General features: G+C 38.9%; 1 long non-coding RNA gene across 1 annotated transcript in view; it reads left to right on the top strand.

The window, feature by feature from the left end:
- The window catches only part of LOC110480343 (uncharacterized), a 43,605-nt gene that overhangs the window by 8,092 nt on the left and 10,401 nt on the right, over window positions 1–25,112 (top strand). The window contains exon 3 of the long non-coding RNA XR_002467089.2: window positions 19,196–19,381. This is a non-coding gene — a long non-coding RNA (uncharacterized LOC110480343). The remainder of the gene's footprint in view (window positions 1–19,195; window positions 19,382–25,112) is intronic.

Here is a 25,112-nt window from a genome sequence, read left to right as displayed (position 1 = left end):
TGTCTGTCCTAGGGGGAATTTTTATTTTTAGAATTATGAAAAATAACTTCACAAAGGTATGGATCTGTCTTACCTCCCATTCCACCTTTCTTTAGTAACCCCCTGAAAAGCAGACAGGGAGGCTGACAGAAAAATTCTCCACAGCAACAAATAACAGGCTGGATATGACAGCTAGAAAATATTCTTAGCTGTAAGTCATACTTATGGTAGCAGAGAAGTCTGAAAAAGTCCACTTTTTTACTTGTTGAAAAGCTGGTCCCACCTTAGGAGATTGCTGTAATTATTGCTTTTCTCCCACTTCCTGTAAACTGTTTTGGCAAGTATTTTTTACTGGGTTTTTTTTTAACAAATAAAGAAAATGTCATATCACAATGGAAACAGTTAAAATTTGTGTAAAACCAGGATAAAAATGTATAAATGAATGTGCATACAAACACACTAGTGCACCCATCAGTGTATCCATACAGATACACAGATTTACCTATAGATATGCATTACAGACAGGTCAAAAAGACCAGGTCTTGTTTGTCAAGGTTTATTAAACTGAAAGTCCCCAAAATTAAAAACAAGAGCTGTCACAACTGGAACAAATTAAATGGTTCCCAGAATTCACTGCTCTAGGATGTTATCCTTTTTTATTTGAAAAATGGCAGAAATTTTACAGTAGTTGCTACCTGTTTATAAAATGAGTGGGAGGGTGGTGGGAGGAAAGATCATTCTTTTTAATCCTCCATTGTCATTAGTACATTAACAATGGAGAAAGTATTTAAAAACAACAACAACAACAACAAAAAAAAAAAAAAAAATGCACCTTACCTGAAAATAAGGGAATTTGCTGTTTGGTTTTTTGTTTGTTTGTTTTTTATTATTTTGAGGTTTTTTAATGAAATTCTTTAGGCTTGGGCAAAATACGAAAACAAAGTTCAAGTTCAGCACTTACAGCCATTCTCCAGCTCTCAGTTAAGCCAATGGAAATCCTCCCATTGACAATCCCTGTGCATCACACGGTCCTGGAGGCAGAATACACAATGAGAGAGAAAACCTAATCTAAGTATTATGCGTAGATACACCCAAGTGTTGCATAAAATGATTTTGTAGAGTATTATGCGATGTAGTAAAAATGTATGACAGTAAAATATGACTAGGCCTACAATATAGAAACACCACAGAAATAAAATAGTTTAGAGCCAACTAAAAGAAATAAAACCAGATACTATTGACAGGAAAGTTGAATACTGTGGTAAGAAGGAAAAAAAAACATGCTAAGCTGAGATTTTTGCTGAAAATAATTTAATATACGGCTTTATATTTTCAGTTATAAAGGACAGTGTTTTAGAGCCTTCTTCAAAGAACTCCACTATTGAGTCTAACTCAAAGGAACTTTGAAACAGAAGAGCAAAACTCCCTTGAAGGCAGGGAGTGAGAGCTCTAATTTGCTTTGGAGGAACAAAATTCATGCAGAGATCCCTCCCATTCCCTTAATTTTGATGGAGGTTTTTCCCAGGCTGCTCAGGAGGTGACTCCCTGGGGCACATTTTCCCAGCCCCCATTATCAGCTGGAGTGGGTCGAGCTCTGGCACTGCTCAGAGCTGGGCAGTTTGTCAGAGGGGGAGCTCAGGCGTGTGCAGGTCCCGCATCCTGCGTGCCACATCAGGCGTTTAATTGTTCTAATTGTGCTCTCATAAACCCCTCACAGCCTGTTCACTAGCTGCTGCTCTCATCTGCATAAACACTACACGTTTGCTTGTGCTGATGCTGTGTCCCAGTCGCAGCTTCTCAGCTAAAAAATGAAAGGCAGGAGAAAAGAAAATTCCCTTCTCCCACTCAGAGCCACGTCCATGGGGACATCAGTTCCTCCAGAGGCTGCTGTGTTTTGTCAGACCCTACAAAGTGCCATATGCATGGCCCCACATCACCTATACAGCCTATATGAGATAAGGCTTATGGCTCAGAGTTTCATCTGATTTTCATTTTTTCACCCTAACCCTTTTGAGGGAGGTGATGAGAGAGGGGATCAAGTCTCTCTGCTTTTTGAGCAGGGGCAAACTCCGTTTCAAGCATATTTGAAAAATGAAGATTCTGCTTCCCTTATTGTATCTGTTTAGAATGGCAAATAGAAATGATGTTCCACTGATGTTCAGTGTCTCTTATTGTAATTAAATTTCTGACAGTGAACAACTGAATTTATACTCATAACTAAAGAAAAAGTTTGCTAGTTCAGCTGCCTGCTTTTCATGAACTTGACTGAATTGGCATTTAGAATAAGAGACATCACAAGGAAAAGGCATCTCTTCTACTTATGGGAAATAAATCTTGATTTATTTTAAATATTATTTAAATTAGACCCTTCTGGCCATACCCATCCCTGCTCTCATTCTAACCAGCAGTTTCAAAAGCTGAGTAAATTACTATAGTCCCTTGTTTTTATGAGCTGCAGTTTAAAATCCATGAGTTTTCTTTATAGAAATAGTGTCTTTTGAAGCTATTCATGAATTGCCTTTTTTTTCCCTGGGTTATAGGAACCACTGAATTAATCCAGATATTCAGAATCTACATCCAATTCTATCATCACTGCTGGGTTTGCTTAAGTTTAATACTTTTCTTGTCAGCTTCTTTTGTCTACTTTAATATGATTTTTATTTACTCTGTAGCAGCAAATACCCAGAACACCTATATTTGATTGAAACTTTACCATCTGTGATCTTCATATGTGTGGGATGTGTCTGGTAAATCGAAGTGTAACACTTTCCTGTTTTGCTGTGGCTGCAGATGGGAATTCTTTTTTGATGAGCAGTTGATTTTCTCAAGGTGCTGTAGGATCATAGCTCTGCAAGGTATCCTTGGTGTCCTCCAAATGTGAGTCCTTGGTGTTCTCCAAATACATACCTACCCCTGACCCAAGGCAGCTTTCCTTGAGATCTTTCCCCCCCCCTACATTTTAAAGAGAACTGAACAGATGATATGAAAAGTTTTGGTGGAAATTTCCTGACATTTATCCCAGTTACAGTCCAATGTCAATTAGTTAAATGGCAAGAAAATTAGATTCCTAGAAAACCTGCTGTATCTCTTTTTTTTTTTTTTATGTGAGGCTAAAGGTCGAGAGCAAAATGGCTTTTTTTTTTTTTTTTTTTTCTTTTTGCACGTGATGTGTGTGTAGGGTGGGTGGATCTGGGAGTGCAGAACCAGAATGGGGGAAAATCCCATGCACAGCACTGGGTCAGACTGCACACGGCCAGGATGGTACAGATACCAACACTTCACCCAGCATTTATCCCACACTCTTTCCACTCTTCCTGCATATCAGTGGGTGCAAACTACTACCCTTATGAATGTTGTTACTATATTAACTAAAAAATCAGACCAGATCCTATTTTTTTCTGGTAGAATTCTGTGTCTGGGATTGTCAGCCTGAAGCTGGAGATGGTTATTATGATTTTTAGGCAGGATTGGGAATGATTTTGGAGAATTTAGGTGAATTTTCACTTTGTTCTGCTTGTCAGGAGTATGGTTAACCTGATGAGTCAATGGAGGTGTATCCACCCTAACTCCTGCAGAATTTTGATTTATTGTCCTTGATAGTATCAAAACTGGATAGTAATTTTGGTGAGTTTTTTATTTTGTTTTACTGTGATTACTGAGATCTATGTACTGGGTGCTATTGCTGAAACAGAAGTAAGGAAAACAGGAATTTTGAAAGAATCAAAGGAAGCATTCCAAATGTTTTCAGAATCTATTTAAAAAATGTAGTTAGGAAATAGAGTATGTAGTTGTTTTCCTCACAGGAAATACACTGCACTGCAGGAGATTTATGGTGCTCATAGGGTTCAAAAGCATAAGATGAATCCCTTCAGGTACCTGTGGATATCTGTAGGAGAATTCTCTCCAGTGAGAGGAAGGTGAAAGGACCAGGATGCTGAGATCACAGGCTGTATAATCAGCACCTTCATAATGGGAACCTTTACAGATCCTTTGATGATGCCACAGAATGAACATCTATCATATTGAATATACACATTTTTGGGGAGAGAAGGGAGTCTGAGAAGGTAAAAAGTACAAGTTTTAATTTTAAAAAACACAAATTTTGCATTTTTAAGAGTGCTAGTTGATTTTCAAGTGTTCTATGGGATTTGACATATGGTTTTATTAGGTTAGCACAATTATCCTGGAACCACTTATGGACAGCACTGACAAATGCAGCTCTTGGGATTGTGATTATGAGAAGACACTCAATGTTTCTCAAGTGTTGTCTTTAGTAGTACTTGAGCAATTGACTTTGCAGAGCAATGAGACATCATCTCCAGACTATCAAGATTTAGTCAAGTAATTATTTCTTGAGCTCTAGTTCTGTACAAATATTTAGGGGCTTTTGCATTGCAGTCACATTTGAATGGTGAGGGATGTTCCATGACTATAACTCTGCACAGGGATGGGTTTGTTTACGTGGGATTTTTCAGGCAGATGTTGGAGCACTCCAGCAGGCAGATGTGATGTTTGTTTGTTGAAGTGCCGAGCTGGCCAGGAGCCTTGTGGCTGCAGCAGAGCTGTTTTGGGTTCAAGATAATTCACTCTGCCTTTCCACTGGCTTTGTGAGCTCAGGCTCTGTGCCCTGCTAAGGGGGCTCAGCTCTGGAGCTCTCCTGTGCCCAGCTGGCTGGGAACATGAGGAGTTTGCACCAGACACCATGTGGGCTTATCCAGTATCTCTTTCTCTTCCCCAGTCCAAATCCTAGTGGAGTGAAAAGATGATTCTCCATTTATTTCATTAGTCTTTCAGTCAGAATATGGTAGAAGAAATTCACCAGGACTAGGGTACCCAGCTGCCAGGCATTCACACGACTGAGCTTAGGAGTTTCTCCTGTGTCACAATTCTCTAATGCTTTCTTCCTTTATATAATATTTTATGTTTCCCATAATTACAGCAACTACAATTACCACTCCAAGTATTTTGCCCATGACTGGTTTGGTTTTCTTTTAGCCTACCAATGTCTAATAAATTCTGAATGCGCAACCAGTTTTCACCAAATCTGAAATGGCAGAAGTTATCTCAGAGGCACTGAGTTTCTAAAATTTATAATAATAATAATAATAGGCAACCAAGGCAGAGTAGGAAACGGAATATGTAAACTTAGTGGTTATTTGTGAAGGAATAGGGGCAATGGGATCTTAGTTTCCTGTGATTGGAGAGTCAGTATTAAGATGCACATAAAATATAAAGAACTGATGAGGACTTAGTGGTTATTTGTGAAGGAATAGGGGCAATGGGATCTTAGTTTCCTGTGATTGGAGAGTCAGTATTAAGATGCACATAAAATATAAAGAACTGATGAGGACTTACTCAACATGGAGTAAGCCAAAAACATACACTCATAATTTTGCTTTACACGAATCCCTTAATTTGTACATTACCAAGATTTGAGACTGACTTTTGCAGGACATTAATATGGAATAGGGTGCAACTTGAGCTGTTTGCCTTATTTAATACATTTTCTGAAATATCTACATATTTCAGTATAAATTCTTCTGATAACTTGAGTTCCTATGTGCATAATGAAAAGTGTGTTAGGACAAGGAACAGTGAACACAAATTATATCCAAACTTCTCAAAGGTTCACCTTGTCTTATTCTGTCCATCGTGTTTAATGGCTGCCGCTGATGGGGCTAAACAACATTATTATTTTGCTTTAAGCATTTAATTTTAAAAATTTTTGTCAATAAGAAAGCCAGACATAATTGAAATCATAATAACCTAGATCAAGGAGCTCTGAGCCTGACATCCAGGCAGAGCTGGCAGTGGTGAAATCCCCAGCAAGGCACCCTTGGTCCAGCAGCACAAGGCTGCAGCTCATCACCCCAACCCATGGTGATTTCCAGTCTCTCAGCCTAATTCAAACAAGCCCTGGAAGGGATATCCCAGTGCTAACCACAGGAGTCAACCACTGCTCTGAATCAAGAGCAGTGTGACAAACTCTTGCCTGGAGTTAATGTTTATGGCTGGTTTTATAAGCTCCTGGAAAGCAGGACGTATTGCTACACCCTGAAATATAATGGTGCCTCTGACTGGTGGTATAATAAACTGCAGAGCCTCCTCCCAACCTTTTGTATTAAGTAATAAAAGAAAATGATTAAGAGTGAAATTCCATCATTTATCTTTTGTTGAATAAAACACTTTTTTTTTTCCCCCATCCCAGCTCGCTAGCAGCGACAGCCATGAAAATGAATGTTTTGGCTTCACCCAAAATGATGGATAATCCTGCTGGAAGAGCATGACAATGATAGACAGACATCTTCTGAAGGGGAAGGTAATAGAAAAGACTGACACTTTGATAGGCACCATGATGAACAAGGCCTGGGGGGCGGTGAGTTAATAAGTTAATAGAAATATTCCAGCTCTCCCAGCCCCTTCTACCTATGTGCTCCTTTTAGAGCTCCTTGAGCAGCCAAATAACATTGTGAACTGCAGGAGAGATGTATTTTCTAATTCACCCATGTGCTTTTTTGTGTATTCCTTAATGCTGTGGGGAAAGAGAATTAAACTGCTTCCTTAAGTGAGGTATAGGGAAAGCCCACCCTGCTCAAACCTCTTTAGGACTTTGCTTTTACCTCTTCCATCTCTCAGACACTGCTTGCAGGTAATACAATGTCCTAAGGGTATTGCACATGTTGGATTTAGTCACCTGGGAAATAGATTGTTGGAGCCCTGCTGAAGTTGATGGTGGGCCGTGTTATTCTGACATGAACCAAACCATCATAAACCCAAGTAGTTTTATTGATGTCAACAGAATATATGCCTGGTTTCTTGGTCAGCTTTATTTCAAACAGAAATATTTGAATGCTAGGAAAATAAGGAAATAAGGTTTATTCAAATTGTTTTTAATTTCTTATAGCTTTCCTATTTTTTACTTTTTTCTCTCATAAAACTGTAATTTTTTTCTGATAACACGAAATAATATTTATCAATGTCTATTTCACTTCTTATTGTACATATGTATTTCTTTTCCTTATTAATTTCTGTTTAAAGAGGTTAGGACTTTGCAAACCCCAGCATCTTGGCTGGCAATTCAGCCAATATACACCCTACAAGCTTTTTATGTCTTTTCCATGATGGAATATATTGGTTTGAACTAAGAGTTTTTTATTCAGTTTTTGCAACCAACTACAAGAACAGGTCCTGACATGAATGGCTTTTACAATTTTACAGTTAAATTATCAATATAAGTCAGACTAACATGAGAAGAGTAACATAAGTGAGTAATGAGGTAAATAAACAGAAGAAATATAGTGTCAATAAGCATGCTTTACAACTGAAGGAATTTAAGGCAATATATTTCAACTTGCACAGTTGGCAAAGTCTCTCTGAGACTATAATGAAGAGTCATAATGAAATACTTGTCTCTGTTAGTACTAAGAAATAATATATGGTTCATTCTGTAAGCTGGTGGAGGACAGATCAGCTCCCTGACGTGCTGCATTACCTTGGACATACAAAATCCTTCTCTGTATTTATCTTTTCCCTTGCTTATTTATTTTTAATGCTCCTGGACATGGACTGTCAACATGTCTGCCTACAGACACCACATTTCTGTATAACCTTAAAAGGATTCATGTAATCCAAATAAGCTTGGAGAGTGTATTTTGTAAACACATGACAAATGCCTTTATTGATAGACTTGTAGTCTGGCTTCAGGACACAGCTGATATGAAATATACAGTACATGTAGAAAAGAACGTTTTAATTAGTATATCTAAACTTTTTATTTGAATGCCAAAATGTTTACCTCATCTGACCGTTTTTGTGTTGACTTTCTTATTTAAGTGTTTTCATTAAGTGTATCTGTTACTTTCTCTTCATGTGCAGCAGTATTTCTGATCTTCTGTTAAAACAATGCAGTTACACTACAAGTGTAAGCCCAGATTTAGTGCAGACCAGGCTGGTTCACATCACTCTCAGGTATTCCTTGGCTTTCTAGTACATAACTGCAGGCTGCTAAGCAGGAGCACTGTGAAGCAATTTCATATGATGGAACAAAATCCTTTAGAATTACAAATCCCATTCCCCTGCTGGCTTCTGGCCTGACCCCCTACACCAAGCCACAGGTTATAGGTGTGTTAAAACTAAGTCAAAACAATGTCAGAACAGAATAATTCACAGCACAAAATATGCCCTGGTGTAGAGAATGTGAGGACACACTACACACACACCAGGAAGGGTGGCTAAATTGATCTCTGTGCTTTTGAAAGTTATTCCAGTCCCAGACAATGAGGATGAGGCACACAGCAGGTTATAAAGTTCAATCTGTTTTATTTCTTCTCATGGGATATTGCATATTTTTTAATCTGTGATTCTTATGAATTAATCAGTAGTGCCTGTGGATGGTACCACAATTAAAAGCCTCTGCTTCAGGGAGTTTAGACAAATAGCACACCATAAACTGAGCACACAGCAAAGTGCCAGACAGGTACAGTGATTAGAAGAAAAGGTGATCCAGAACTGAACCTCATGGGTATCATCCCTGAACCTCATGGGTATCATCCCTGCCTCATTTTTTGTCTAGCAATGAGCAGCTTAATTCTGTCTTTCACTTACAGAACCTAAAAATGTTCATTTCAAGGGCCTGTGCAAGCTTGTGTAATATTATATTAGCTAATGATCCATGAAAAGACAAGACATCCATCCTTTTGGAGCAAGTCACTCCATGCTTTTGTACCTTGGCCTTCCTATCTGTAGAATCTAAAGAATGGCTCTGAGTTTCCTCTGAGCAGAGGAGGAGGAGGATGCCACACTTTTGGAGTGTCAGCACGGATGTCCTGGTGCCCCAGTCACTGCTGTGGTACTCGGGAAATGAAGGAAAATTTGATTTCAGCTCTTTGCCCTCTCAGCATGTGCTGGCAGTGCCATCACAATCCCAGTCTCACTGGCAAAGGATGGAAATGGAGGGGCTGAACCAGCTCAGGGATTTACTGCTGACAGAAACTGGGAGCTGAGATGCACCTCTGGCTTTATGCAGCTCTTCAGGGCTGTGGTGAATTACATGTACACTTCAATTGCAGACTGATTTAGAGCTTATGCTTTTTGTGCTATTTTTAGCCTGATAGGTTCATGACAGGGCCTTGTATCTATAAAGACAATTCAAATAAAAATAGTAATGAGCTGTAGATATCTGTGTTTTTACAGCATACTGGCTGCACAACCCTTTGATACTTGAAATCAAAAATGCTTTTGAAATAAAACCCACTACACCTTTAGTCCAGCACAATTCCCAGATCACAGATTGTCCATCTCTTTCACTTTTAGTATGCCCTCAATGTCAATTACCTTTTTAGTTTACTTTTTTTCCCCCAGAAAAACAGAGTTGACATTAAGCTGTGTTCTAAAAGAACAAGCTGATCTGAATGTTAAATTAATACATATCTATGCATGCACATATATCTATTTTCACTGCAAGGCACATATTTCAAATGTATCAAAAGATTTTGTCATTTACGTATGAAAATTAATTCATAAATCTTTTTTGTATTTACAGCAGCCCTGACAGAGTTTATCAAAAATGAGCTGCCTTACGGAACTATCAATGGATTAATAAAAAGAATCCGATCTAATATTCATGACACAGGAGACAAATGTAAACGGTCAGGCAACTTCATCTTTTTATTCCTGGAGAAATGTTGTTTTTTTCATAACTTTTCCTTGTAGGTTTTGTTTTCTCATTTCATAACTGCTTTAACAAAAGAACTGTGCCATCAATTTTGCTAGATTGCATTATTCATGTGGAGGTAATACACACCAAATTCAATGCACAAAGGAAAGAAATACAAAAGAACATTCTATATTATTATTCATATAAACACAAGAAAACTTCCAAAATCATGCTGTCCTGTTATATTTATGACCCAATAATATTCTTCAGCTGCGTAGTTCTTAATGTCCAAACACATCTTGCTGCCCTGTTGCTCAAGGAAATCTTGGTATCTATTTGTTTATCCTGATTACCTTTACAACTTGATTTTGCTCTGAGACCCAGGCAGCCAATAACTAATTTGGGGAAAGGATCATTCTTACACTGAGGTCTGTGACCTGAGCTGCTGATTGTTATGGAAGCTTTTAGCCTATTCCAGAAAAATGTGAAAATGAACTGTTTTTATTAGGCTTGCACTGGTGCTGGACTCTCCAGACTCTTTTTGAAGGCCATTTTTGTGCTGATGGTATTAATTTTGGGGTGATCTTGGAATGAGGTTTCCTTGGCTTCTCCTAGAAGGAGGCCTGTCTGACCCAAAGACTCTGCTCAGCTTCATGCTCCTGTTTACCTGTCAGCCTGCTCGTTTCCTGCTGGGGCTTGGCTTAGTGGTGAACCCAGCAGTGCTGGGTTAGTGACTGGGCTCGATGATCCTAAAGGCCTTTCCCAACCTTCACCTTTATTTTTACAACCTTCACCTTTATTTTTACAACCTTCACCTTTATTTTTACAACCTTCACCTTTATTTTTCCAGCCTTCCTTAATCATATTTCTGAGAAACCTCCCAATCTCCCCTAGCTGGGTGCTTGGGAATTTATTGAAATCTTTGTTTGACTACTGCATAATTCACAGGAAGGTGCTTAATAATTTCTGGGCCAGATTCTCATCTGGTGGAAAAGGATGTGGATGTCAGGTAGGCAGCTCTACTGCACAGCATCTCCTGCCCCAGAGTGGCCATCTCAAAGTCACTGCTGCTCTTGGACTATGGGAGATGCAACATTAAGCTTTTTGGTCTGCTCAGGTGGTGTTACCTTCCATTCAAAAGCAATTAGAGTCCTCAATATTGCACACACACCATTTACTTGCTTTCTAATTTAGTACTATACTAAGGAGAAATTACTTTCCAACAGAAAATGTCAATGGTTTCATAGCAACCAGAGGTACCTGAGAGCTTTCCTTTCATGTTAAATCCCATTATAAGAGCATCAAGCCTGGTGCTTTATGCCTCATGTTGGTGTGAGAGACTGACTGCTGCATCCAAGCAGCAGAGCCAGACTCTGGGATCTGCTCCTTGCACATGCTAGGACCAAAATCTAAGAGGCCACCAGCTTGTTCTGTCAGAAGTTGGGTGCTTTATTTTAATTAACTTCAACAATTGCTTCAACAGACAGAAGGTTGTTTTAAATGGGTTTCATCATCAGATCTTTTATTTTGTGGAATGGCTTGATTTTGTGCTCAGAAACTGTGAAATGAGAAGTTACTGCAGAAAAACCAGTCAATATTAACTACCTTCCAGCTGCTTTCCTACTGAAACCAAATGGCAACCAATGCTGCAGTCTGATCCAACACAGACTATTGGAAAGGCAAAGTAAAAAAAAAAAAAAAATCTAATTTTTATTTCTTAGAGTTGTCATTGTGTCCTGTAGACTGTTTTTGCCGTGAACTGAGCAAAGATTTTCTGCATGGGTTTTAAACTGGGCTTCTCCTGGGGAAAAGCCAGCTCCTGCCTGAGCAGCCTTACCCTGGGGCTGTGCAGTGGTGCAGAAGGCAGGGAAAGCAGAAAGAGATGGGAAACCATTGCACTGTGAGATGGTGACAGGTGATTCCTTTTGTTCCTGCAGTACCTGGGATGCACAATGACACAAGGTTATACCTGCCTCAGCTATTGCCTCAAGATAAACATTAATTTTCAGTGATTTCTCTGGTTTTATAGTTCACTCATGGCTCTCCAACTGCTGTGTGCAGGTTGCTTGGCCTCATTAGGGCCAGCACTGTGTGAGTTTTTATTTTTCTCCCCAGAAAAAGGAGTGTATTTGGGGGATTTGTCCCTGACCAGGTGCAGAATTTCATCTCAGAACCCAAAAGCTCTGCAAATGTGCAAGCAGCAAAAACATAGGAGCTTGCAAATGCTTTATATTGGTGTTATACATACTTTTTTTCTCAGCGCTTAATACAAATTAACTGTTTAGTTCAGGTTTAATTGACTAGTTGTTACAGTGCTTAGGAAGTTTTGGGGTCAATTTAATAAAAAAATAAAGGGACTGACTTCTGGATTTGCCTCTTTGGTCAAAAATGAGTTATAGTCTCAATAAATCAGAACATAAAGTAAGAAATTTGTCTTTGCTGGGCTTTGTATGTGGAAAGAAATGAGTTTCAGCTGATGTGGGATTTGGTAAAATTAAATATGCCTGCTGGGAAAAGCTGTTATTGGATATTATAAGAAAAGATTGATTTCAAAAAGCTCAGACTTGTATGAACAATCACCGAAATCAGTATTTTTATACAGCAAAGGCATAAAAATTCCACTGAAACAATGAGTCACAATTTCTTCATAGAAACAGGATTCCAAAGAAGCTTGAGAAGAATGAGGCAGGTGCCCCAGGGTTGGCATAGTGATGAGCTTTCATCTTTCTGTACACCTGAACAAATGAACAAACTAAATTTGCACATTGCTCAGCATGGCTACACCTTCTGTTGCCTTCTCAGCCATCTTTTTCAGTGCTTTATTGTGAACATGATTTTATTATCCTAAATGAAAAGCGTATTTCATACCATATCTGGACTATTCCTAAAACTTTAATTTCTTTACCTTCAGCTTTACACAGCTTATAAAAGATAATTGGGCTGCACTTGTGTAGGCCCTGTGCACTTGGATGTGCAGGAAATTATTTTCCCCAAATAAAGCACCTCACAGCAGACTGGCTGTGTTGTCATGTTGTTTGAACTTTGGTTGTGTTCTGAATAATCCTGAAGTGATCTCTAATTAATTTTTTTGTTTAGTCTGAGTCATATTTTGGGAGATTCTCGTTTGCTCTCACTTAATTGTGTTGGTGGCCATGCGAGGGATAAAACCAAGCATTTAAGTCTTTGACTGGCAGCTGTGCTTAGCTAGAAGTGCAGTTATGGGTTATAAAAGTAGACTAAGGATCTTTTAAAAATGTTTTATATGGTTGTGTTTGTATGTCACACATCACTTCATTTTTTATAAGCTTAGAATTATAATTGTGGACTGTGACTCATAATCCATAAGAAATATATATAGATATTTAAGATTTCTAACAGAAATGAAGCATGACAGTTGCAGAACTAAAGCTGATTCTTGTAAGAATAATAAATCCATGGAAATCATAGAAACACAGATCATTGCACAGATAGAGACCAATATAACAAACCAATAGGCATAAGGATGCCCAAGGAGAAAACTGATTATGAAAAATAACAAAGAACTTATGCTAGTCCAAATCCATAAGAAAGAGAACAAAAGAAAGTAAGTGTGAAAATTGACTTGAATATTGGTACCTTAGCAGAAAAAATAATTCCCTCAGGCAGCTGCCCATCTGGTGCCCAATGTGTGTCACACAAACCAAGGTCATCTTAACAAATGTGTGACATATTCATAGCTAACAAGATTTGTTACCTGTATTGTTTGCTATGTTTCTATGATATTTATTTAATTGCCTGTATTCCATTAAAATTAAGCTGTGATTTCATAAGCTTCAGAATTTGTTCTGCTTCTATGAATTCCCCACCTTCCCAGTGATTTTGTATTTTAACCATTTATGGCAGAAAAAGCTGAAGTGTTCATGTTTCTAAAGAGTCTTAGGAATGATAATTGATTATCAGTACTTTCACCACCTTCAAAGTCTGCATTAGGCTGTTAGGGCACAGGGTATTTATTTGGTCATCCCTTCAGCTCTTGGAATATTAGAAAAATACCATTATTACCATAATATCTAATGCAAAACCAAGGCTCTATCATAGCCATAATATGTTCAACTGAGTTATCTTTCTCCTCCTTCCTTTCTAGATCATTCCAAGATATGATTTGTTGAAAATGTATGCATGCTTTTCATGTAAGGAGGCAATGCTTTTTTCTGCTACCATGAAAAAAAATTGTAATGTGTGTGGGTTGCTTATACAGCTCGCTCTGCAGGTTGGTCTATTGGGCTCTAAATCTGACCTATTATTTTTGCTTCCTTCAGTACATTGGCTTGCATTTAATGCCTCATCTCTTTTCCCTCATGATTTTGATGGCAAAATTTGTTCAGTTTTCATTATGGTAAAAATTCCTTTAAGGTTATGGATAAAAACAGAATTTAAAGTAGTATGGTGATATTAAAGTCTCTAACCGTTACAGATGAATAGCAGAATATTGGGAATGTTCCTGCTATCTTTGCTGCAGGAAAAAAAAAAGGATATGTACAAAGTTAGAGGTACAAGAAGGTTTTGGAGGGCAGAGAAAATGCATTCCAGTGGGAGATTTCTGTTGAGCTTATGAAAAAAGAAAGTTAAGCCTGTATAAACACCTTTCTGTGAAGAAAACATGAAATACTACAGGATTCTTTAATCTACCAAAGAAACATATAGCAAGAACCAGTAGCTGGGAGCTAAAGCAAAGCAATTTCAAATTAGAAATAAAGCACTTGCTGTTGCTTTTTTCTCTCTGTTTCACAGAGATGGTAATTAAACTTTGGGGCAGGCTACTTTGCAGTGGAAAATGGTAGGCATCATCTCTGGAGACTTTCAAATACAGTCTATATACTCTCTGAAAGTTATTTTTTTCCTGAACACAAGTAATGGGGGGCTCAATATCAGAGGTAATTGGATGGAATATAAGTATCTGAAACAAAAACTCAGTGTAGATGAACTAATCTCTTCTCCTGGCTTTAAATGTATGAAAATATAGATTACATTACTGCAATGTGTTTGTTTCCTACACCTAATTGGTTTGCTTTCAAGACTCAAAAATCTTTAGTCACTGCAGCTTGCATCACTAACCTTTAAGAATTCAAAACAATGCTCTTTACTGCTTGCTGAATTGTCACATACTATATGTCTCTAAATCCATCTGAATGTGCAATTTCCAACTCCTGATTAGCACCAGGAGCCCAGTCAAGGATGACAGAACAGCATCCAATTCTGTTGATCTCTACTGCAATAAAAACAGTCAAAAGCTGCATAAGGGCCATCCTACAGCTTAAATCTTTTCAGGAAAAACTGCTTGAAAACATGTTATATCACAGGGGTTATTGATGGGAATAGGGTGATTGACAGGAAATTTTAAACAACCCAAACCTTTCTAAGATGAATTACAGCACAAATACATAACCCACAGGGAATGGGCTGACTTCAGTGTCTGTTTCTGTGGACAGATTCCCCACAAGTCACTGGGTAGAAAGTGCCACCAGGCATTTGCAATAGTTCCAATCCCAGAGCAGGATGCTTTCTTGATTCCAAGGACACAGTGCATATATTGATTTAAAATTTCCCTATTCTCCCTGAGCAAGTCAGAAATTGCACTGAGTTGGATGTGTGACAGTGAGAGTGTTCAGACAAATTAGTGGGCTGGGGTTAAGCCATACACTGTCTGTGTCCAAAATGCCCTATCAAGGAACTCAGAGGATTATTTTCTGAGGAGTGTCAGCTACTCTTGCAGTGCTGATTTAATACAAAAATGTCTGCACCAACTCTGCCCTAATCCCCATTTTTCCTCCTTATGCTGCATTTTCCTCCATCAGCTCTTCCTACCAGAATGTGATTCCACTCTTTCAAACACTTTTTGGTTTGATTCACTTTGTCTCATCAAGTATTTATCTTCTTCCTATTTCTGATTGCCACTGATGTCCTTTCTCCTAGAAGATATATTCATCTATTCTTATATTCACTATTTTTTTCAGATTTTATTTATACCAGGTCAGTAGAAAAATATAATAAATTACTGTGACTCTGGAGAGCTCACAGGAATAAATTGTCAAAGACTTTTAATAAAATTATGCTGTCTTCTAAGGCAGGGTCTTTGTAAACAAAGGCATTATATCAGAATAAAACTTTCCTAAGTTCTGACAACAGGTCTTGAGGGTGCCATGCTTTGCTTACACCAGTCTTGAACATGGATAGATCATTGGCTTTTCCCAAACTCTGCCTGTCTGTAAGGAAGTTTTCATGGTCAGTGTTGCTATCCTAACCCCATGCACTCGTTCCTGATCCAGATTTTGTCCCAGTCAGGACAAAGTGAAGAGGGAACTCCCACAGAAATGCCAGTGGTGCTTTACCTCCCCCAAAACACTTCCCCTTGAAAAGCAGAGCTGTAAAAAAAAAAAAAAAAAAAAAAAAAAAAAAAAAAAAAAAAAAAAAAATCAAAAACACACCACCAAAAAAATCAATCAATCAATCCTGACTAATCTAAACCTTCAACCCTAAACCAATCCATTTTGGAGGTGTGACCTGCCAGCTGGTGGGACTCCTGAAGTTCAGAGCAAGTGTCCTCAGGTCCCAGCTATTTTACATGTTTGAATTAGGGGGTAGATAGTTCACCTGAGACTGCAGCTAATTTTTTTAAACTCTTCATTAATTTGAATCCTAACTCACACATCTTGTTGTAAATTGAATGCATTATCTCCTTTTTCCACCACATGCTATTATATAGGTACTTCTTGGGTAAGAAATTGTCTCTATTAGCATTTCTGTCATGCAGAACAAGCATTCTGTCAGTGTTGGGAGCTCTTTTTTACTACAGGTCTCAAATGTGAATTGAATTTTATATAAATTTCATGCTGTGACTTAAATTATTGCCCTTGAAGAATGACTACCTGTAACACTCCTTTTAATGGAGAGTCCTCAAGAATCTCAACTATGGGACTTGGTAGTGGAGTTAAAAATCAAGAAGCAGGTTTTAGGTGAAAGAAAATTTTATCCAAAGCATTTGTCACAGTAATTTCAGCTGTTTCCATCATGAGGATGAAGGCTAGCTATGATTTTTTTAGAGTTCCAGGTATTTCTGATGTTCTACATTACTATCAGCTCCCAGGTGTGAAACTTGGCATTAAGTTGTTAAATCATTCTGCTTTTGCAATCTTCTTCAGAATATCCTTCACATGTAAGGAAGGATAATTTTGGAAATCCAATCAGCAACACCTATGACTGTATTTTTTGTATATCATATGCCTGCAGAAGACATAGGAGAAGCCCAGGAGAATCTTATATGAATTGTTATTACTGCCCAGGATTTCCCTCCCCCAGAGAATTGCTGCCATCTCACCACAGATGCCCTTTAATAGTTTTGTTCCCTGAAATCCCTTTTTTGAAAATTAACTAAGACCAATAACTTCTGTCTTCTTCTTCCTGAAGGGGAGGGAAACTGAAAGGGCAGTTGCAGGTGTGTGTACAGGAAATGAGCACTGCAAAAGGTTTTTTAAAAAGCTTTTATCATGTTAACTGGCACAGCACCCAGCACAGAGTCACAATCATGTTTCCTGTTAAAGAGAATTGACTTAATTCATTTTCATGTTGTGACCTGCAACAGTTTAATTTACCTGAGAGCATTCTTCCTGTCAATACAGGCTGGATGGAAACATGATAACTTCAGGTTATGTTAAGTGTGTGATTTGTGATGCAGTTTACCTCTGCAATGACTGCACTGTTCAAATTAATTAATACCAGATCATTATCTTTAGAAGGCAGGCAGATGTTGAGGTTATGGTGTTTGTGAACCCTAAGCCTGTCTTTTTTTCTGTACAGATAACCAGCAGTTGCCGTATAAATTGGAGAGCCAAGGTCTAGGCCTTCTGGCAGTCAATTGGTTTTGTAATTATCTTAGTAATAGTTCTCAATTATTATTCAGTAAAGGTCATCTTTTCTCTGCTAATGGGTCACGGCACCCCCTAGGGATCCAGAGATGGGCCAGTTCTCCTTTTTATCATGTAAATCACTTGCCATCTGTGTGCCACCCAGGTTCATCTAAGGCAGTTCTGAAAACACTGATTATTAATATCAAAGCTGCAGATTCTGACAGGATTCTAGAATTATTTTAAAATATTTTTAAAGATGGGCTGTGTTTCCTGAAATTTTCAAGGCTCTGTTAAATGCCGTGGACAGCTTAGTGGCAATTGTCTTCAAGTAATGCAGTGATTAAAAATAAAAACTTTTATTTTAACTAGTGGCATTTTTAGTTAACAAACCCTGACACCCTTATTTCCAGCCTCTGTCTGCCTTCATTTGTGTCCCATTGTATTTACTTCTGCTATGTGATTGCCTGGGGGAAGTTAAATTACCAACCATAGATATTACACTTGCACAAAACTTCTTTATTCCCTTCTGTAGATCATGTTTACATTGCAGGCTGTGCTGAAAGTGAATAAAATGAAAAAGTCATAATTTGTTTCTACTCTATTGTAATAGCCATGCTGTAATTGGTGCTGTTTCATATAAAATTACCATATAAATTGTGCCATCCAAAGCTGCAACAGAAAGAGCAACAGTATTTACAATAAATGGCAAATCTCTGTTAATTATTGATAGCCTAATAAACACACCATTATAATTCAGTCTTATTATTCATTATTAATAATAACTCTTATTTGCTATTCATTGTGTAAGGATCAATTATGATTAACAGTTCTAAAAATGAATGGTCCACATGGATGTTTCTATTCTCAGGGCCTTTTCCATTGAGGGAAAGGCTTTCTGTATTAAAATGCTCAGTCCAACAGGACAAAACGTTGCTGTACTCAAACAGCTTTTCCTGATCCTGGTGTCTGTAAAAAGCTGCTATGAGCTCTGTCAGAGGCAGTTAATTATTTTAATCATTAAATTATATTTGGAGGTCATTACTTGGCCCAAAGGTGGCTGACTTTTGACCTAGGATGTTCTTGGCCACCTGGGCACACAGCAGTTTACCTTTAATAGTAATGAAGCTTTGCTTTACTGCTTAGCAATGGCAGGGGCCTCTTTTTAAAATAAACTCTGCCAAAAATTCATTGAGGCATCATCATAAATCTTGGTGGTTTCACAGCTTAATTTTTGCTGGGGAAGAAGGCTGAATTCCAGACATTCCAATGACAACGTGTCCCTGTGTGGATCTGCAGAGCGACCATCAGGTGTCGTGTGAATGAAGATGTCTTCTCCAGAAATGATTGATTTATTGAGTCTTTTGCCTTATAATGCTTTTTATGTAGAGGTAACCAGACCAGTCTTTCTAGACTGCATTGCCAGAGTCAAGACTTTTACCTCCTGGTGCTGGTAGTGTCACTGCTGGCTGCAGGAAGGACAGGACTGGAAGTACTGATAGCCAACACTACTCACTTTTCCTACCAAGCTTTTGATTTTCTGACCTCTCTTCCAAGCATAACTCAACTGGTAATTGCCATTAAGAAATGGCAATAGAGAATATTGATATTTTACAGTTCAGACCAAATGCTGTCTTACTTTTTAAATATTTTTTATATTTTGCTTTGTCACTCATTTCAGGTTTTTGATGCACAGTAACTCCACCATATCTCCTGTTAGATGTTAAATGCTGCAAGTTCAATCTGAGATGCACTGAGAGAAGCACCAGTGCTCCTGGGGTGTGCCCTGAGTGTGCCACACATGGAAGTGCCTTGAATTTTCACAGTGTATGACTGTGGGGCAGGAGGATGATCACTGCATGCCAAGGTGAGTCCTTCCTTCAGATCTGACTGGATTTCACACTGATTTATCAGTGAGAGTTTAAAGTGCACTGTCTGCAGGCAGCATACTTGAGTTATCCAGAGTTTCTTGGCACAAAGGAGTTTCTGCATATGCAGTTTTTGTTTGACAAGGGTTCTCCACTGTCTTTCCCTGACTGCCCACTTCAGAATTCAAAATATCTGTAAAATGCTCTGTATTTTTCCATGATGTGCCAGTTCCTACCAGCTGTGATTTTCCAATACAGTGATGCACTATAAGGCAGCCAACTGACTTGTAAAAGGATATGAGTTTGTGTGCCAAGGAGAATTTAGCATAATGTTTCAACTGCAAATATAAAACACAGTTTCAGAGAAGGAAGAGAAGAAATTCAAAACATACATAAATACGATATGTATAAATATTTTTTATTTTGTTTCAAATAATGTCTTACTCTGCTGTGTGTATGGCATCTGAGACACACTGAATATTTTTAGCACATAAGAAATAATTCACTTAGTTTATGGACACAAAGCAGCGTATAAACCACGTAGCTCAATAAACACTTTGTTTCCAATTCTTATGTGCATTACTCTGTGACATATCTGGAATTATTCCAGAAATTCATATCAAGGGAAGTCCTGCCAGTAGAATGAAGTTACAACAGAAGCCTTGGGTAACTCGTGGCACCTTTGCCAGCAGTGCAGGGGGAGTGTGGTTTAACACCACACCTGTGCCTGGTGTTCACACCTCTCCCCAAGCTGTGCAAGGCCACACCAAAGTGTCACTGCTTGACACTGCTCCCATTGCCCAGGGGAGGCTCACGAGTCACACCTCCAAACTGAGGTGTTGACACATCTTAAATAAGAGCAGAATTTGCTCTCTCGTTAACTGGTCAGTGGCCCTTTGCACGGCGTCCTTAGGCAGCTCTCCCAACTCCTCGTGAGGTAATTAAATATTGATCTTGCCCCTTTTACAGATGAAAATGCTCACGCTGTGTTTCAAGAAAGGATCACTTTTTCATGGTGTCATGGTTCAACCCCAGCCAGCAATTCAGCTTCACAGATCTGCTGCTCGCTGCTGCCCAGTGGGACTGAGGAGAGAAGCAGAAAAGTGACAGGCAGAAAACACGTGGCTTGAGATAAAGACACTCTAGCAGGGAAAATAATAGCACACGGTGCAAAGCAGAGCATGGAATTCATTCCCCACTTCCCATGCCCAGGCAGGTGTGCAGCCATCCCCAGGAAAGATGGGATCCATCTCCAGCTTTATCTCCAGGGGGGAGACAAACCATCCCTCTGAATGTGCCCCTTGCTGCTTCTCCCCCAGCTGAGCGTGACCCCACTGGGGATGGGACAGGAATGGGGATGGAAATAGGGATGGGAACTGGTAGTGGGAACTGGGAATGGGAAACATGGAATGGAAACTGGGAATGGAGATGGGAACTGGGACACCCTTAGGTCACTTGGGGTCAGCTGTGTCCTCTCCCAAATCCCTGTGCCCCCAGCCCGTTGCTACTGGGGATGAGGAGCAGAAAAGGCCCTGACAGTGTAAGCTCAGCCATAGCTAAAACATTCCTGTGCTATCAACACTTTCCAGCATGAATCCAAAACACAGCCCCATGTTAGCTCTATGAGGAAAATTAGCTCTATCCCAGGCAAAAGCAGTACACAGTCTGTTACTCCACTTGATATAATTTTCTAATTAAGGTATAATTAATGTATAATGCAGTAGAAATACTAGGTAGGAGTGAAATTGTGACCATCTACTGTTATTGAAAATGTTCTATGAACCCCATTACGCCATTGTAAAATTATTCTCTAAATGTCAGTGATGTGAGGAACACAAACAAGAAGTCACTGTTATTAGACATGCTTTTATTATGCAGCCTAACTGAAAGCAGTATTGTGTTTAAGAATAAGCAGGGAAGTAAAATATGAGGGATTTTGATCACAGAGAAATCAGTTTTACCATGTGCTGTAAATATTACTGAGGCAGCAGCATGCCTACTTTTCAGAAGCCAGAAAATGAACAAAATGAAGGGAGGAATATCATGAATCATAATTTGCTGCAAATGCAAACTATTCAATGTATTTAGTCTTTTCTTTCAAATTTTTTTCTTTGTTTTGTTTTGTTTTAAAATAAGGCAATATACATATTTTGTTCACTTTGCTGGAACCTCAAAACATGGAAATCAGCACCAATGAGACTTGAAAGCTCCATCAAATGCCTGCTGAAAAGTGTCTGTTGCTGGCGCAACTGCGAGAGCTTTTGCTATTTTTTCAACTAACATTTGCAGCATTTCCCACCTAGTGCAGGAAATGGTTGCTGCTTGCATAAACATATATTTAAGGCTTAAAAGAGCCAACTTTGAAGTTAGTCCAACTTTTGGTGTTTATAGAGGAATGAGTGTGTCAGGAGAGAAGCTGCCTGTCCATCAGCTCGCTGTGCCAAATCTGCCTTTGAATTCAGTGAGACAAGAGTTAAACTTTCACTCCCCTTGCAGCTAAAATACAGCTCTGGTGCAGTGCACTCCTGCACCATCCTCCACGCTGCCTTTTGTGTATGCTATAATTATCAGATTCATTATAATAACTCTTGCATATAAGTATTGTACTTACCTGAGGGCAACCTGGGAGATTTTATATTTGCAAGCCCCATTTTATTCTTCTGTAATAAAACTCCACACTGAACATAGGGTGGCACCAGGCAAACATCAAAATGTCTAATATTTAGTAGATAGAGGATGATGACTATGATGTACTCCTGCAGAAAAATGAAGACTGGTAGATTGAAGGCAACTAAGTTAATTAAGCCAAATGCATAATTATTTAGCATTTTAATGATTAGAAACTCAATGAATATTTTCTTATTTATCAGATTAAACAATAATTAAATTAGTCTTCATAACAGGGAAATGAGACGAAAGTTTTTCTTTAATTTTACATTCTGACTTAAGGTTTTCATGTAAGCAGATTTTGATAACCTGGGAATGCAGAACTGTGCAATCTCTGGGAAAATAGCAGCACCAAGGAAGTTATACTTTAGTTTTTTACAACAGAGATATTTTCAATAACCAGGTCAGCTTTCCTAGGAGAAAAGAAAGCAAATAAACCCAGCTTCCCACCCAAACTTAATTTGATGCAGATGAATGAAATATCAGCAGGCTTTTGGCCCTAAGTGAAAAAGGGAACAATGAAAGGTAGTTCTTTTTGTTGGGAGATAATTTTTTTGTTATTTTACACTTCTAAGATTTGAAGCCTGCCTGAAAAAAATTGAAATACAAATATAGGTCTTTTTTTTTTTAGAATTTTGTTTTTCATTTATATGAACACAGGAAGCTTGGGAATATCTCATTTTATTGCTTTTGTGATTATAGAAAAGAAAAATCAGTAACTTTATGTGTTGTATTCCTGTGCCATATACTAGATTAATAGAAGCAGAAGATCATTATCCAGGCTAAATTTTAACCCATTCTCAGTGCAGTCCTTTGAGCCTGTCTCACTGGGGACTCTCCTATAATGTATAGCATTCATTTGAGTCTAAACCTCTGGTTTTAATGATGTTGTCTTTCTGAACCATGGGCTGTAGAGTGCTGAATACAAACATTGTTCAGTACATCCTGATGTGAAATATTTCCCTCTCTGGTAGATAAGTGTTCAAAAACTGCACGGATGAGGTGCTTAGGCAAATAGTTTAGTGGTGGACCTGGTCTTATAAGGTTGATAACTGGTCTTGATGCCCTTAGAGGTCTTTTCCAAGCTTAAGGATTCAATGATTCTTATCTGGAAGCTGCACGTGGCCCTTCCCAGGAAACTGAGTACAAAACTTGTGCTTTTCCAGCCCCTGTGTCTCTGCTTGTCCCTCTCTTCTCAGCTGAAGTGGCTTTCCCTGGCTGAGCTGCCAAGGAGAGCGTGGCCCCAGCACTGCTCCCCCCTGGCTGCCTGCTCTGCTCTCACCTCAGAGCAAGGCCAGCTGCCCCTGTGGGTTCCACATTTTGGGGGAAACCAGGGAGGTCACAGAGAGTGTGGCATTAAAGGCAGGTGAGAGCTGAGAGGAAGAACTGCAATGGCAAGAGCTCTGCTAGAGGGGGGTCAGGAGCTGGAGGGAGTGGAGAAGCACAGAGGGGATATTTTATTCTAAAAAGCCCAGTTATTGCATGTACAGAAGGTATCACAACACTGGGATGTGCTCTGGTATATTTTCTAATCTTCGTAGTGGGAAGGAATCAAACTAATCCCCATTCAGTGCTGGCAGGGTGGAAGTGCCTCCAGCAGCCAGTGCAAGGCACTGAGGAGGGAAACAGCAAAAAGCCTTAAAATGCTTATCTAACCCTGAAATGAGCTCATCCACTGCCCCAAGCCTTCCTAGGAAGGCAGGTACACCCAGCACTTGGCACGCTGGATGCCATGGCTGGCTGCACTCGCTGGGGGAGCTTCATAACACTGACAAATGGCCTGGAGGGTTTCCTTAACCAAGAGCATGAATGATAGCAGAGCTAATGTACACTCTCCAACACCCTGCGCTGTATTTTGGGGTTTTTAGTGGTGTAGCCAAAGTGTAAAAATGGATGCAGGGCTTTTAAAACTTCCCAATAAAGAGAAAAGATTGTTTGAAGCCGTGGAAGCTGCATATCCACTGGCACAGCAACCAATGCAGTTTGCTTCTCCAGTAGTGCCCTCAAGTACCTTTAGATATTCATATATAAAATGTAAGTACATAACCTGCTGTAAAAAGTTACAGCAGTGCCTTTGGCAAGCTTCCCTGGCCTGTGGAGGGTAATTACATGTGGAACACAAACACAGCTCCAAAATGGACCTCATTAGATATTCAGCTTTTTTCTCATACGAGTGCTGTGTGATCTATCCATGCTAATAAGAGTATTTGTTGTATCTTGATGGAGAATTTTGACTTTGTAACCTAATCAGAGGCAAAACAAAAAAAAAAAAAAGATATTTTTCTCATCAATTCCAAGAAGGATTTAGATCCATACACAGCCCTGCCAGCCTCCAATTCAGACTGCTATTGGAGGTGAGTAAACCAGAAGGAACAGCTTGTTCTGGATGGAAATGAATCTGCAGCAAAGGCCAGCTTGGAAATACAGCTTTGTGTTTCAGCCAAAAATCAGACAGAAATGGTCACAGCTGAAATGTTACATCAGGCCCTGGTAACTGCTCACAGCAACCCACACAACTGCTTAGGAAGGCATGACTTCAAATCTATTCTTTTCAGGTAAATTTGTGAATGCTCCTGGGTCATTCTCACGAGTGCCATGGTTCCCACAAGAACCTGTATAAAAAGGAAAAAAAAAAAAAAAAAAGAAACATCTGCATTTTTAATAGGCTTTCAGAATGTTTTGAGATAATTTTGTGATTGGGGGTTTTTAGGCATTTATCTATGCTTTTAATGGAATGATGAGATTTTTGCTGATAGATCACCCTCTTTGTCTGTCCATATCAAATGGCTAATACTAAGCTAATCAGAAGTGCATATTAGAAATGGCTTGTGCTAGAATTATGAGTTCCCAATTTTTTTTCTGGAAATATAACTGTTCTGATAAAAACTTTAAAGCAGCTAGATTTTTTCTGTCCAGGAGGATCTTACTAAGGAGTTTATAAGAGAAGATTATTGAGAAGAGGAAAAACAGGTCCCACAAATAATCAACCCAGGTGTGGAGGAATGAAGTTCAAGTACCATTTCTGCAGAGTTTGGCACATAGTCAGAGGAAGAAAATACAATC

Source organism: Lonchura striata, chromosome 10, assembly GCF_046129695.1.
Source record: "Lonchura striata isolate bLonStr1 chromosome 10, bLonStr1.mat, whole genome shotgun sequence".
Taxonomy (NCBI): Eukaryota; Metazoa; Chordata; class Aves; order Passeriformes; family Estrildidae; genus Lonchura; species Lonchura striata.
Note: the sequence above shows the minus strand (reverse complement) of the source record. Positions and strands in the feature narration are given on the sequence as shown.